This window comes from Cervus canadensis, chromosome 28 (genome assembly GCF_019320065.1).
Source record: "Cervus canadensis isolate Bull #8, Minnesota chromosome 28, ASM1932006v1, whole genome shotgun sequence".
Lineage (NCBI taxonomy): Eukaryota > Metazoa > Chordata > Mammalia > Artiodactyla > Cervidae > Cervus > Cervus canadensis.
In genome coordinates, this window is record NC_057413.1 from 15,635,709 (window position 1) to 15,647,812 (window position 12,104).

General features: G+C 38.5%; 1 protein-coding gene across 4 annotated transcripts in view; it reads left to right on the top strand.

Moving 5' to 3' along the window:
* The window catches only part of LOC122429059, a 775,926-nt gene that overhangs the window by 393,658 nt on the left and 370,164 nt on the right, over window positions 1–12,104 (top strand). The window lies entirely within an intron of this gene.

Genomic DNA, 12,104 nt, shown 5'->3' on the forward strand with positions numbered 1-12,104 from the left:
CTTAACTTCTAGGTACTCACTTTGACTCTGTATGTTCACAGTGTTAATTTCAGCCTGTGCCATTGATCAAAAAGCTAAAGGAGCAATCACAGTCAATCATTGCATCAGTCACTTATTCATTAGGTAAGTATTTACTTTCTGCTCACAGGTGAGACTGGCTTCTCTAGTGATAAGGTTTACTGTGTTCTGTTCTATGTACACCTGACATTGTGTAATCCTTAAAATTTGGCGGGTAGAGCTGATGGTAAGTAATAACACTAGATCCTTGGAGATGGTTGGCACCTCTGATCTTCCTAACAAGCAACATCTCTTCCAAACCACCCAAACACTTTCATAATGTTGAAGATCTGCAATAAGCTAGTGTGTGTCTTTGGTGAGGTCATGAAAGCATTTTGTAACCCAGAGACTTTAGACATCGTTATCTAAGCAATTAATAGCATTTTAAAAACATTTAAATGGCTAAGCTGTATACTCCCTGGAATTGCATGAGTCACAGTTGTCTTGGTTTGGTTCCTCCTCTCCTTTCCTATAATCTCCTACTTCTTGAAGTATGAGTGGGTTATCCTTGTGTGTGGCCACCCCTGACTTGGCCAAGCAGAGTACTGAACTAATTCTATTCTTTTCAATCCTCTGCTCACTTCTGTAATGAACTGAGTTTAGACCTGTCTTATTCTCTCAAGATGATGCCTTTTAGGCTTCGTTCTCTCCAGGCTTCTAGTGCATTAGAGCCATCATTATGTGGTCTTTTATCTTCTTTTTCTTCATGAGTCTCTTAACCTGTTTTTCATCTGTGTGCCGGGTGCATAGTAGATGCTTCACAAACATTAGTTGATTAACAAATGAGTGAATTAAGGGGAATCCAGATGCCAGATTCTAGAGAAGAATGATGATGTCTTCTATCTGGAGACTTACCAATGGTGTAGGGTCAGGGAGCAGCAAACTTTATTATTATTATAAAAGGCCAGACACTAAATGCTTGAGGCTTTGTGGTCCTTAAAGTCTCTGCAACTCTTCAGCTTCACTGGCCTTGTAAGAAAGCAGCCACAGACGCAATGTAAATGAATGAGCGTGGCTGTGTTTCAATAAAACTTTGTTTACAAAAGACATGCAATGGGCCCCAATTTGGCCTGTGGGCTTTAGTTTGCTGACTCCTGGAACAGTCATTACCTGTGATATTTTGAGGATGTGATTAGGCAGGATGTGTATTAAAAAAGAGTTTCAAACAGTTCAATAAAAATTAAGACAAAAGGGCAAATATTTATTTGAGAAATATTGCTAATTCAGTAAATTTCATTCCCCTGCTGATGACATGTGAAAGTGAAACTAGCTCAGTCATGTCTGACTCTTTGCGACCCTGTGGACTATAGTCCATGGAATTCTTGACGCCAGAATACTGGAGTGGATAGCCTTTCCCTTCTCCAGGGGATCTTCCCAACCCAGGGATTGAACCCAGGTCTCCTGCATTGCAGGCGAATTTTTTACCAGCTGAGCCACAAGGGAAGCTCAAGAATGCTGGAGTGGGTAGCCTGTCCCTTTTCCAGTGAATCTTGGAGACCCAGGAATCAAACTGGGGTCTCCTGCATTGTAGGCGGATTCTTTTACCAACTCAACCATTAGGGAAGCCCTCATCGCAAAGAGTCAGACACCACTGAGCCACTGAAGTGAACTGAACTGAATAGCTATTAGGGAAACTGATGACATAGGTGGATGGTTTATTTCAAAATTCAAAGATGAAAGCAAGGATTATTGCTCTTCCTTAAAACACAATACTACTATATTGTTGAATACATAAAGAAGAGTGGAAATTTTTTACTTTTCAAAATTGCCATTCTAATGCCAGTTACCTCAGGGCAAGGAGGAAGCCCAACCTCTGTTTGTTCAAAGAGCTAACGGAGCTTTAGAATCCGTGCTCAAAGGTGAATCCGGAAGCATTGCTGCTGCCTCTTGTTTGCAGATTCTTTTAATCAATTTAAATGCTGAGTTATTTCAGCAACCTAAGTCAGAGCTTCTTTTCCCAATCTCGCCAGTTGTTTTCCATTAGATTGTAATTCACCTGCGGTATTAGCAGCTCTATGTTATCCCTTGTCATCTTGACTCTTGTTATGCTGGGGGAGAGGGAGTGTCTTTTCTTTCTCCTGTGTTATGCTTTGGCTTTGGTTGATGGTGTTGGATGCAGTAAGCAAGTACCTCCAGTGACTTAAAAGCCTGAGCTGGGAGTTAGGCATGCCTGTGTTTAAATCCCACTCCAGCAGCAACCAGCTGATATGACTCAAGGCACCTTAATTAACTTCCCTAAGCTTATTTTCTCCTTCATAAAACAAAGGTAACAGTAGTGCCTACCTCACAGAAGTTTTGTGATAATGAAATGAGATCATGAACTTTCCCACCTTCTCATCCTTGGTAAGTGTTCGATGGAGTTTCTGGTGCTGTGGCTTCTGCTACTGCTTTTGCGTTCATTATTGAGTTTTTCTTCAGACAAAGAACTGTGTTACTGGCATTAGGCTTTGAGATCTCTGTATCATCACTATGGGTAATTGTCCTCAATGTGAGGGGTTCCCTAATTATTTGTTTTGGGTAATCGGGTATCAGAAGTCCTGAAGTAGAGATCAAAGCTAACACAGAAGCCTAGAGGCACCCAGAATATTTCAAGAAACTGTATGCTTACTGTTTCCTCTAAATAATAATTTAAAAAAATGTCTGGGAGTGTTTTAACATATTCTAGGACTGTCCTAGAGGCTTAGTATCTACTTTTTTAATAATTTTAATTTTTCTTTTTGTCTGTTTAGAGTAAGACCAAAGACTGGTGGAGCACAAGAGTGCTATTCTACCTTAAAGCTATAATTTCTTTTTCTGAAAATTATGCTCAAGGCTTATCTCCTGCAGAAAATTTATCCTGATTAAATGGCTTAGGAGCAACACATGTCTGCAAATGTTCCTTAGTCCTAAGCTGATTTTGTGTCAAATGATTTTTTTTTTTAAAAGAACATTTGTTGTTCATCATCACCTGGCTAACTTCTCTGCTCCTTCCAGGCCTCTGTTCAGTCGTCATGTTCCCCTGGAAGTCTTTTCCGGCCCCTAAATGTGACCTTGGTTATCTCTTGGGTGACATAATTCCCCAGCAAAACAGTTACTCCACCGTTTTCCCTCACTTTTCAGCTCTCTGATCATCAACCCCAGTAGGCTGTAGGTACCAGAGGGCAGGAGAACTGTCTTTTTTTAGGATGATATTCCAGCAAGTAGCACGCATACTAAGTGCTCAATAAATGCTTGGGAAGCAAATGACTGTCAGAGCCTGTCCATTCTGTGTGTTCTGATAATCCATATCAAATAAGGCAGTTGGCATGGTGCTGCACTTGTAGTAGTCAGTATCCGTTAGTGAAATTCACAAGTGAATCTATCTCTTTAGTCATTGGACTTACCTAAAAAGGCTCATGTCCATATAGTTATGAAATGTGTAAACAAGAAAGTACATATACTGCTGTAACTGCTGAGGTTAGAACTAGCTAATTCTCCAGCTAATTCTGTTTTAATTTTGACATAGTGAAGATGAAAAAAGTAGTTTTAAATTGGCAAAAATCAGAATTGTTATAAAGGCAGCATTCTGTACAAAATAACGCTCATTCTTTTGTGGGGGCTTTATAAGACATACCTTATTCTAGGAGTGGGACGTGGTCTTACCATTGAGGAGCTTATTAAATGAAAAGTGTTCAGGAAACATCAATTGAATTTGATTATTTTGGCTTGTCTTTATATTTTTCTTTAATGGCAGAATAATCCTTTTAGCTCTCTCTCCACCCAGAAAAATGTTCCTTTGATGCTTTTAAGGACCCCTTCCTACCCCACCAGAGGAAAGTATATTAACAGCAGAGAGGTGTAGATGCGGGAGAGGTGGGGGTGGATAGAACCTGTCTGGTCCCCCTGGGGTTTTCCCTGGCTGCTGCTTCTGGCCACAAATGGCCACATACCCCAGGGGAAGTGAATGCAACAGCGTGAGAGTGGGAGCCTTTTTGTGTTTGCTGCCAATTATTAGGTTTGATTGAGTATTTTGAAAGAAACCACTACATAAAAATCGGCATTTGGCTGGTACCTTATAGAAGTGATCTTTTCTGCCCCTGTTTTCTTTTCAAATGTGTTTGATTCTCTGACATTAGACTCTGCCTACCCCTCTCGTTAGCAGAGGTAGGCAGCAGTCTTACAAAAGATGATCTATAGATATGGGGTGGATGATACTGGGTTTACTGTATTTTTCCTTCTTCAGCTGTTATGGGTTTATGTGTTTTTTTCCTTGTTCTGTCACAGAGATGCCTTTTCTTCATCTGTTTTTCTTTTCCAGGACCATAATAATCAAAGTTCATACCCCAGAGGCTCTTTGGTTTAGGTTTCTAGTTGTGAAAAATGAGGAATGCCAAAATTGTTTTCCAAGAGTGATCACTGGTTCATTTAACATATTGTATTTTCAGAATACAAGGCAGAATAGAACTTGTTTTTGTATTTTTACTAAGGGAATCTCTTCACATGTCCTTATTGCGAAAATATCCTGTGAAATTTTGCTTTTTACATTTTTTTTCAGCAGAAACAGCAGTAGCAGGAGTGATACTGGGCAATCACTAATCTTTACTAGAACCTAAAGAAACTCATAGTTAAACAATTTAGGAAGCCCCAGGGTTTTTTTAGGCAAAACATACACATGGAAAGACCCTTTTAGCAAAATGTTAATCACTTAAAGCCCCATCAGATGAGGGCCAGCAAATGGAGTAGGAACAGTTGCATCCTGCTTTCTACTGATTCTGTTTTGGTGATTGTTGGAAGTTAAAAGTAGGGGAGCTTAGCTTTCTTTTGGGAGATCATGGGAAGAACAGATAGCTATGAAATCCTTGAGAGGAAATACTGATGTGATGCTGTGCAGAAAATACATACTTACAGTCTTTATGTTTTGAGGAAACACAGGCAAGCCTGGCGTGCTGCAGCCCATGGCATTGCAGAGTCAGACACAACTGAGTGACTGAACTGAACTGAACCCTGTTATATTTCCAAGACTTTAAGAACCAATGTACTCACTTCTGTTTCCTTAATCACTTGTACAGGTAGAAAGGTAAACATGGACTAAGGATCTGTATTTTTATTTACTTTTTTATTTTTAAAATTTTGAAAATATGATAACACATTTACAGGAGGCTTGGAGAATCCAGAACAAAGTTACATATAGTTCTACTATATAGTACATTCATTTTTTATGTAGATAAATTAAGACTTTAGTTGGAGTTTCAATATCAAACCCTCAAAAATTAATAGAATTAATATACAGAGAAGTAGAAGGATGTAGTAGACCAGAAAAGCACTATGAATCAATTCAACACAAGATTTACACAATTTTCACACAACAGTGGGATACAAATTTAAGACCTATATTTTTATAGAACTGCTTTTTAAGATCAATTTTTCATACTCGGTTGACATGGTTATATTATTTACTCAATCCTTAAAGGAGCATTATTTTAATTTCTTTTAGACACTGGACTATAAAGTTCATGGGGACAAGTGTTATGTCAATTTAGTTTACTATTGCCTGCCTCAGAGAAGGTACTGTACATGATTCTACTTAATGAGTTTTAAACAGTGGTAGAATACGAGATATTTTATGCCAAAATTTCCATTATAATCAATTAGGTTTAGTTCAAAATGTAGGAAAAACCCTATTCATGCAACCGTGTTATAGATCATCCATTTTCCACTTTTGTTCCAGTAAAGTGAAACTTTCTGAAGGAAAGGGTAATTTTAAGCATGCTATTGCTTTGTATGATGCTTACTAGTGTAGGAGGCTTGCTTATTGAGAAAAAGTATTGTTATGGTAGGGATTGCTTGAGACTTGATTTTTTTCTCTATAAAATATTCAATGTAATTTGACCAATCCTTACAGTATCCATAAAGAGAACAGGTGGTAGCATTCCTTTTTCTTTTAAGTAGAAGACAAACTTAGGTTGCTCTTATATAATCATTTGTCTAGCAGGAATTAGAATAAGTATCTTAGAACTGGAAGAGATCTTAGAAATAATCTAATCCTCCCACTGCCAGTCATTTTGCACATAAGGAGATTGGCTCATGGAGATGTTAAGAGATTTGCTCAAGGTCACACGGCTAGTTCTTGCCAGAGCTAGAACCAGAACTTGTTTTTACCCCTTAATTCGAAAGCTATATATGCTCTGCAAGGCTGCTGTACTGTAGGCCTCATTCCTCTACTTTAGAACTAGGGGGCAGTTCTTGCATTTTAGAGTCAGTTGTGCTTGTTCATGCCTAATATATGTATTACTGAGAACCTACATAGAAAAAATGTGGGTTATTCAACATAGTGTTGGAAGTTCTGGCCACAGCAATCAGAGCAGAAAAAGAAGTAAAAGGAATCCAGATAGGAAAAGAAGAAGTAAAACTCTCACTGTTTGCAGATGACATGATCCTCTATATAGAAAACCCTAAAGACTCTACCAGAAAATTACTAGAGCTAATCAATGAATATAGTAAAGTTGCAGGATATAAAATTAACACACAGAAATCCCTTGCATTCCTATATACTAACAATGAAAAAACAGAAAGAGAAATTAAGGAAACAATACCATTCACCATTGCAACAAAAAGAATAAAATACTTAGGAGTATACCTACCTAAAGAAACAAAAGACCTATACATAGAAAACTATAAAACACTGATGAAAGAAATCAAAGAGGACACAAACAGATGGAGAAACATACCGTGTTCCTGGATTGGAAGAATCAATATTGTCAAAATGGCTATTCTACCCAAAGCAATCTATAGATTCAATGCAATCCCTATCAAGCTACCAACGGTATTTGTCACAGAACTAGACCAAAGAATTTCACAATTTGTATGGAAATACAAAAAACCTCGAATAGCCAAAGTAATCTTGAGAAAGAAGAATGGAACTGGAGGAATCAACCTGCCTGACTTCAGACTCTACTACAAAGCCACAGTCATCAAGACAGTATGGTACTGGCACAAAGACAGAAATATAGATCAATGGAACAGAATAGAAAGCCCAGAGATAAATCCACGAACCTATGGACACCTTATCTTTGACAAAGGAGGCAAGGATATACAATGGAAAAAAGACAACCTCTTTAACAAGTGGTGCTGGGAAAACTGGTCAACCACTTGTAAAAGAATGAAACTAGAACACTTTCTAACACCATACACAAAAATAAACTCAAAATGGATTAAAGATCTAAATGTAAGACCAGAAACTATAAAACTCCTAGAGGAGAACATAGGCAAAACACTCTCCGACATAAATCACAGCAAGATCCTCTATGACCCACCTCCCAGAATATTGGAAATAAAAGCAAAAATAAACAAATGGGACCTAATGAAACTTAAAAGCTTTTGCACTACAAAGGAAACTATAAGCAAGGTGAAAAGACAGCCCTCAGATTGGGAGAAAATAATAGCAAATGAAGAAACAGACAAAGGATTAATCTCAAAAATATACAAGCAACTCCTGAAGCTCAATTCCCAGAAAAATAAATGACCCAATCAAAAAATGGGCCAAAGAACTAAACAGACATTTCTCCAAAGAAGACATACAGATGGCTAACAAACACATGAAAAGATGCTCAACATCACTCATTATTAGAGAAATGCAAATCAAAACCACAATGAGGTACATACACACCAGTCAGGATGGCTGCTATCCAAAAGTCTACAAGCAATAAATGCTGGAGAGGCTGTGGAGAAAAGGGAACCCTCTTACACTGTTGGTGGAATGCAAACTAGTACAGCCGCTATGGAAAACAGTGTGGAGATTTCTAAAAAAACTGGAAATAGAACTGCCATATGACCCAGCAATCCCACTTCTGGGCATACACACTGAGGAAACCAGATCTGAAAGAGACACGTGCACCCCAATGTTCATCGCAGCACTGTTTATAATAGCCAGGACATGGAAGCAACCTAGATGCCCATCAGCAGATGAATGGATAAGGAAGCTGTGGTACATATACACCATGGAATATTACTCAGCTTCAAAAAGAATTCATTTGAATCAGTCCTAATGAGATGGATGAAACTGGAGCCCATTATACAGAGTGAAGTAAGCCAGAAAGATAAAGAACATTACAGCATACTAACACATATATATGGAATTTAGAAAGGTGATAACGATAACCCTATATGCAAAACAGAAAAAGAGACACAGAAATACAGAACAGACTTTTGAACTCTGTGGGAGAAGGTGAGGGTGGGATGTTTCAAAAGAACAGCATGTATACTATCTATGGTGAAACAGATCACCAGCCCAGGTGGGATGCATGAGACAAGTGCTTGGGCCTGGTGCACTGGGAAGACCCAGAGGAATCGGGTGGAGAGGGAGGTGGGAGTGGGGATCGGGATTGGGAATACATGTAAATCCATGGCTGATTCAAAGAAAAAAAAAAAAAAAAAAAAAAAAAAAAATAAAAAAAAAAAAAAAGAAAAAAAAAAAAAAGAAAAAATGTGGGTAAGTACCATTGTGACTCTGTGAAGTAGAAATACATGTTTAGTAGGCCAGATATGCAGATGACACCACCCTTATGGCAGAAAGTGAAGAGGAACTAAAAAGCCTCTTGATGAAAGTGAAAGAGGAGAGTGAAGAAGTTGGCTTAAAGCTTAACATTCAGAAAACTAAGATCATGGCATCAGGTCCCATCACCTCATGGGAAATAGATGGGGAGACAGTGGAAACAGTGTCAGACTTTATTCTTTTGGCCTCCAAAATAACTGCAGATGGTGACTGCAGCCATGAAATTAAAAGATGCTTACTCCTTGGAAGGAAAATTATGACCAACCTGGATAGCATCTTAAAAAGCAGAGACATTACATTGCCAACCAAGGTCCATCTGGTCAAGGCTATGGTTTTTCCAGTGGTCATGTATGGATGTGAGAGTTGGACTGTGAAGAAAGCTGAGCGCCAAAAAATTGATGCTTTTGAACTACGGTATTGGAGAAGACTCTTGAGAGTCCCTTGGACTGCAAGGAGATCCAACCAGTCCATCCTGAAGGAGATCAGTCCTGGGTGTTCATTGGAAGGACTGATGCTGAAGCTGAAACTCCAGTTCTTTGGCCACCTCATGCGAAGAGTTGACTCATTGGAAAAGACCCTGATGCTGGGAGGGATTGGGGGCAGGAGGAGAAGGAGATGACAGAGGATGAGATGGCTGGATGGCATCACCGACTCGATGGGCATGAGTTTGAGTAAACTCTGGGAGTTTGTGATGGACAGGGAGGCCTGGCGGCTGTGATTCATGGGGTTGCAAAGAATTGGACACGAATGAGCAACTGAACTGAACTGACTGAGGCTTGATTGTGTGACATTCAACACACTGAACAGAAAGTTTCAAAACCAGACATGTAGATCACCAGTCGGAATCTGCTGTCAACTTTCTGTTTGAGTTTAGGTGGACCACTGTCTCTCTAGGGACTGGTTTCGTACAGTGAGAGGATAGCACTTTGATAATTGCCCGAGGTTGCCTCTGTTCTCTTCCTCTAACAGTCTGTCAGTGCCCAAGAAAAGTGATCCTGTATTTTTGAAGCTGTGACTTACATCATTTTTAGTCAATCATGGTTTGTGGACTCTGTCATGAATGAGAGGAATTCTGTTTCCAAGTAAAGATATGACTGTTGAAGTTGTACCATAAGAAACTGCTGCCCTGGTGGTTTCCCTCATGTTAAAGGAACAGAAGAGTTCTGGGCCTGAAATTCTACCACATTTGTACTCATTTTTAATTTTTTTATTATAAAGTTTTATAGAAAGAGCACATCTGAGTATCATTCTTTTGTTGGTATATATACTTATATATATATATGTATATAAAACATATATACTTATATATAAATTTATATATACATATATATATAAGTATATAAAACATAAAAAAGATGTTTTATGAGTATATTCTTCAATTGTCATCACAGTATACTCATAAAACATAACTTTTCTTGAGTAACTAATTTTCATCTCTGGAACATAATAGTAGTTATGGTTAACTACCTTGAATCTGTGTTTATAGTTGGGCAACATGAGATGAAAACAGAAAAATGAGTATGTGGCAAGAAAACAGTATTGGGAAATGCTGTCTAATAGATAGCTGCTAGCTCCTTATGTCTGCTGAGTACTTGGAATAGAGCTGGTGTGAATAGTAAGGATAAAATATACTCTAGAATTTGAAGGCTTAGCACAATAAGAGGAATACAAAATATGTATTTCATGAATTTTAATGTGGATTTCACATTAAAATGATATTTTGGGCAAATTGGGGTAAAAATAGGTTATTAAAATTTTTTATTTTACTTTTTTCAATGTGGCTTCTAGAAGATTTAAAATGATGTGTGGCTCTCATTCTGTTTCTACTGGATAGCACTAGACTATGCTATGGCTTTCTTACTTTTCACATGGAAAATCTCTCTTTTGGTCTTTGAATTCTTTTGACTCCCAGACCTTAAGAAGGACACTGAATGTGCACTTGGGAGCTTCGGAAGGATAGATAACTCTGAAATCCTTGAGAGGAGCAAGCTTCTCACAGTTGAGGTCATGACTTCTTTTTCAAATTTGTTAGCTGTGATTCTACACTTGTATTTTAGTGTTGATTAACTTACTTAGTATGTTCTTAAGTGCAGAGATGAATGTGAGTAGCTACCAATTCATAATCAACTGATTGAAATCAATTGATTCTAATCTCCACAGTACCAGATGTCTTGACTTTTAAAGGGTGCTTCTTTTATAATGCAGCTTGTTGGCTTCAAGTAGATTTAGCCTGAAGTTCTTACAGTGCCAAAAAAGACATAATTACCCATAGGATTCCTGATAATAGGGAAATTGTAGAAGTTGGAATAGAATAGATGGAATAGATACCCTAAAGGATCATAAAAGGGTTATTACAAGTTTGCCAGTAATAACAAAACATTTGAGCAATAACAACTGTAAACTTGTGGGATAACCACCATCATCATAAACAAGCCTTTTGAAAATAGTATTGAATTTAAGCTTTGAGAGTGAAAGCACAGAACACTGATTATGTTAATGTTCAGAATATTTCAATGTTGGTTTAAACTGGGAAAGAATGACTATTCATTTAACATTGTGATACTTAGATTTAGCACATAGTAGAGGTTTTTTCCTGTGTGATTAAAAGGTCACTGCAGTCTTACAGAGATGAACTAGACAAGCTGAGCACCAAAGAATTGATGCTTTTGAATTGTGGTGTTGGAGAACACTCTTGAAAGTCCCTTGGACTGCAAGGAGATCCAACCAGTCCATCCTAAAGGAAATCAGTCCTGAATATTCATTGGAAGGACTGATGCTGAAGCTGAAACTCCCAATACTTTGGCCACCTCATGTGAAGAACTGACTTCTTGGAAAAGACCCTGATGCTAGGAAAGATTGAAGGCAGGAGGAGAAAGGGATGACAGAAGATGAGATGGTTGGATTGCTTCACTGACTCGGTGACATGAGTTTGAGCAAGCTCCAGCAGTTGTTGATGGACAGGGAAGCCTGGTGTGCTGCAGTCCATGGGGTCGCAAAGAGTTTGGGCACGACTGAACAATTGAACTGAACTGAGACATTTATAGTGATCAGGAAACAGAGGAGTAGACATGTTAATCATTTGATGGTGCTAGGCTTGGGGCCTACATCTCTTGTTTTACCGTCTGGCTCAGATGGTAAATAAATCCACCTGCAATGCAGGAGACCTGGATTCAATCCCTGGATCTGGAAGAGCCCCTGGAGAAGGGAATAGCTACCTTATCTCGTATTCTTGCCTGGAGAACCCCATGAACAGAGGAGCCCAGTGGGCTTCAGTCCATGAGGCTGCAAAGAATCAGACACAACTGAATGACTAAGCATGCACTGTTTCCATGTTACCAAAGAAATACACTTTCTTGAAGCTACTAGATTTTTTAAAAAAATTATATCACCAAAGCACAAAATCTTTTAATTTCCTAAATCCTCTTGAGTCTTAAGTGGGAGAACAAAATGCAGCAAGACCTATCCAGATCCCTCAGTCCTCGGGGAAAGTTATTTGCTCATACACAAACAAGTGTGGAAATAACTGAGAAGAATCAAA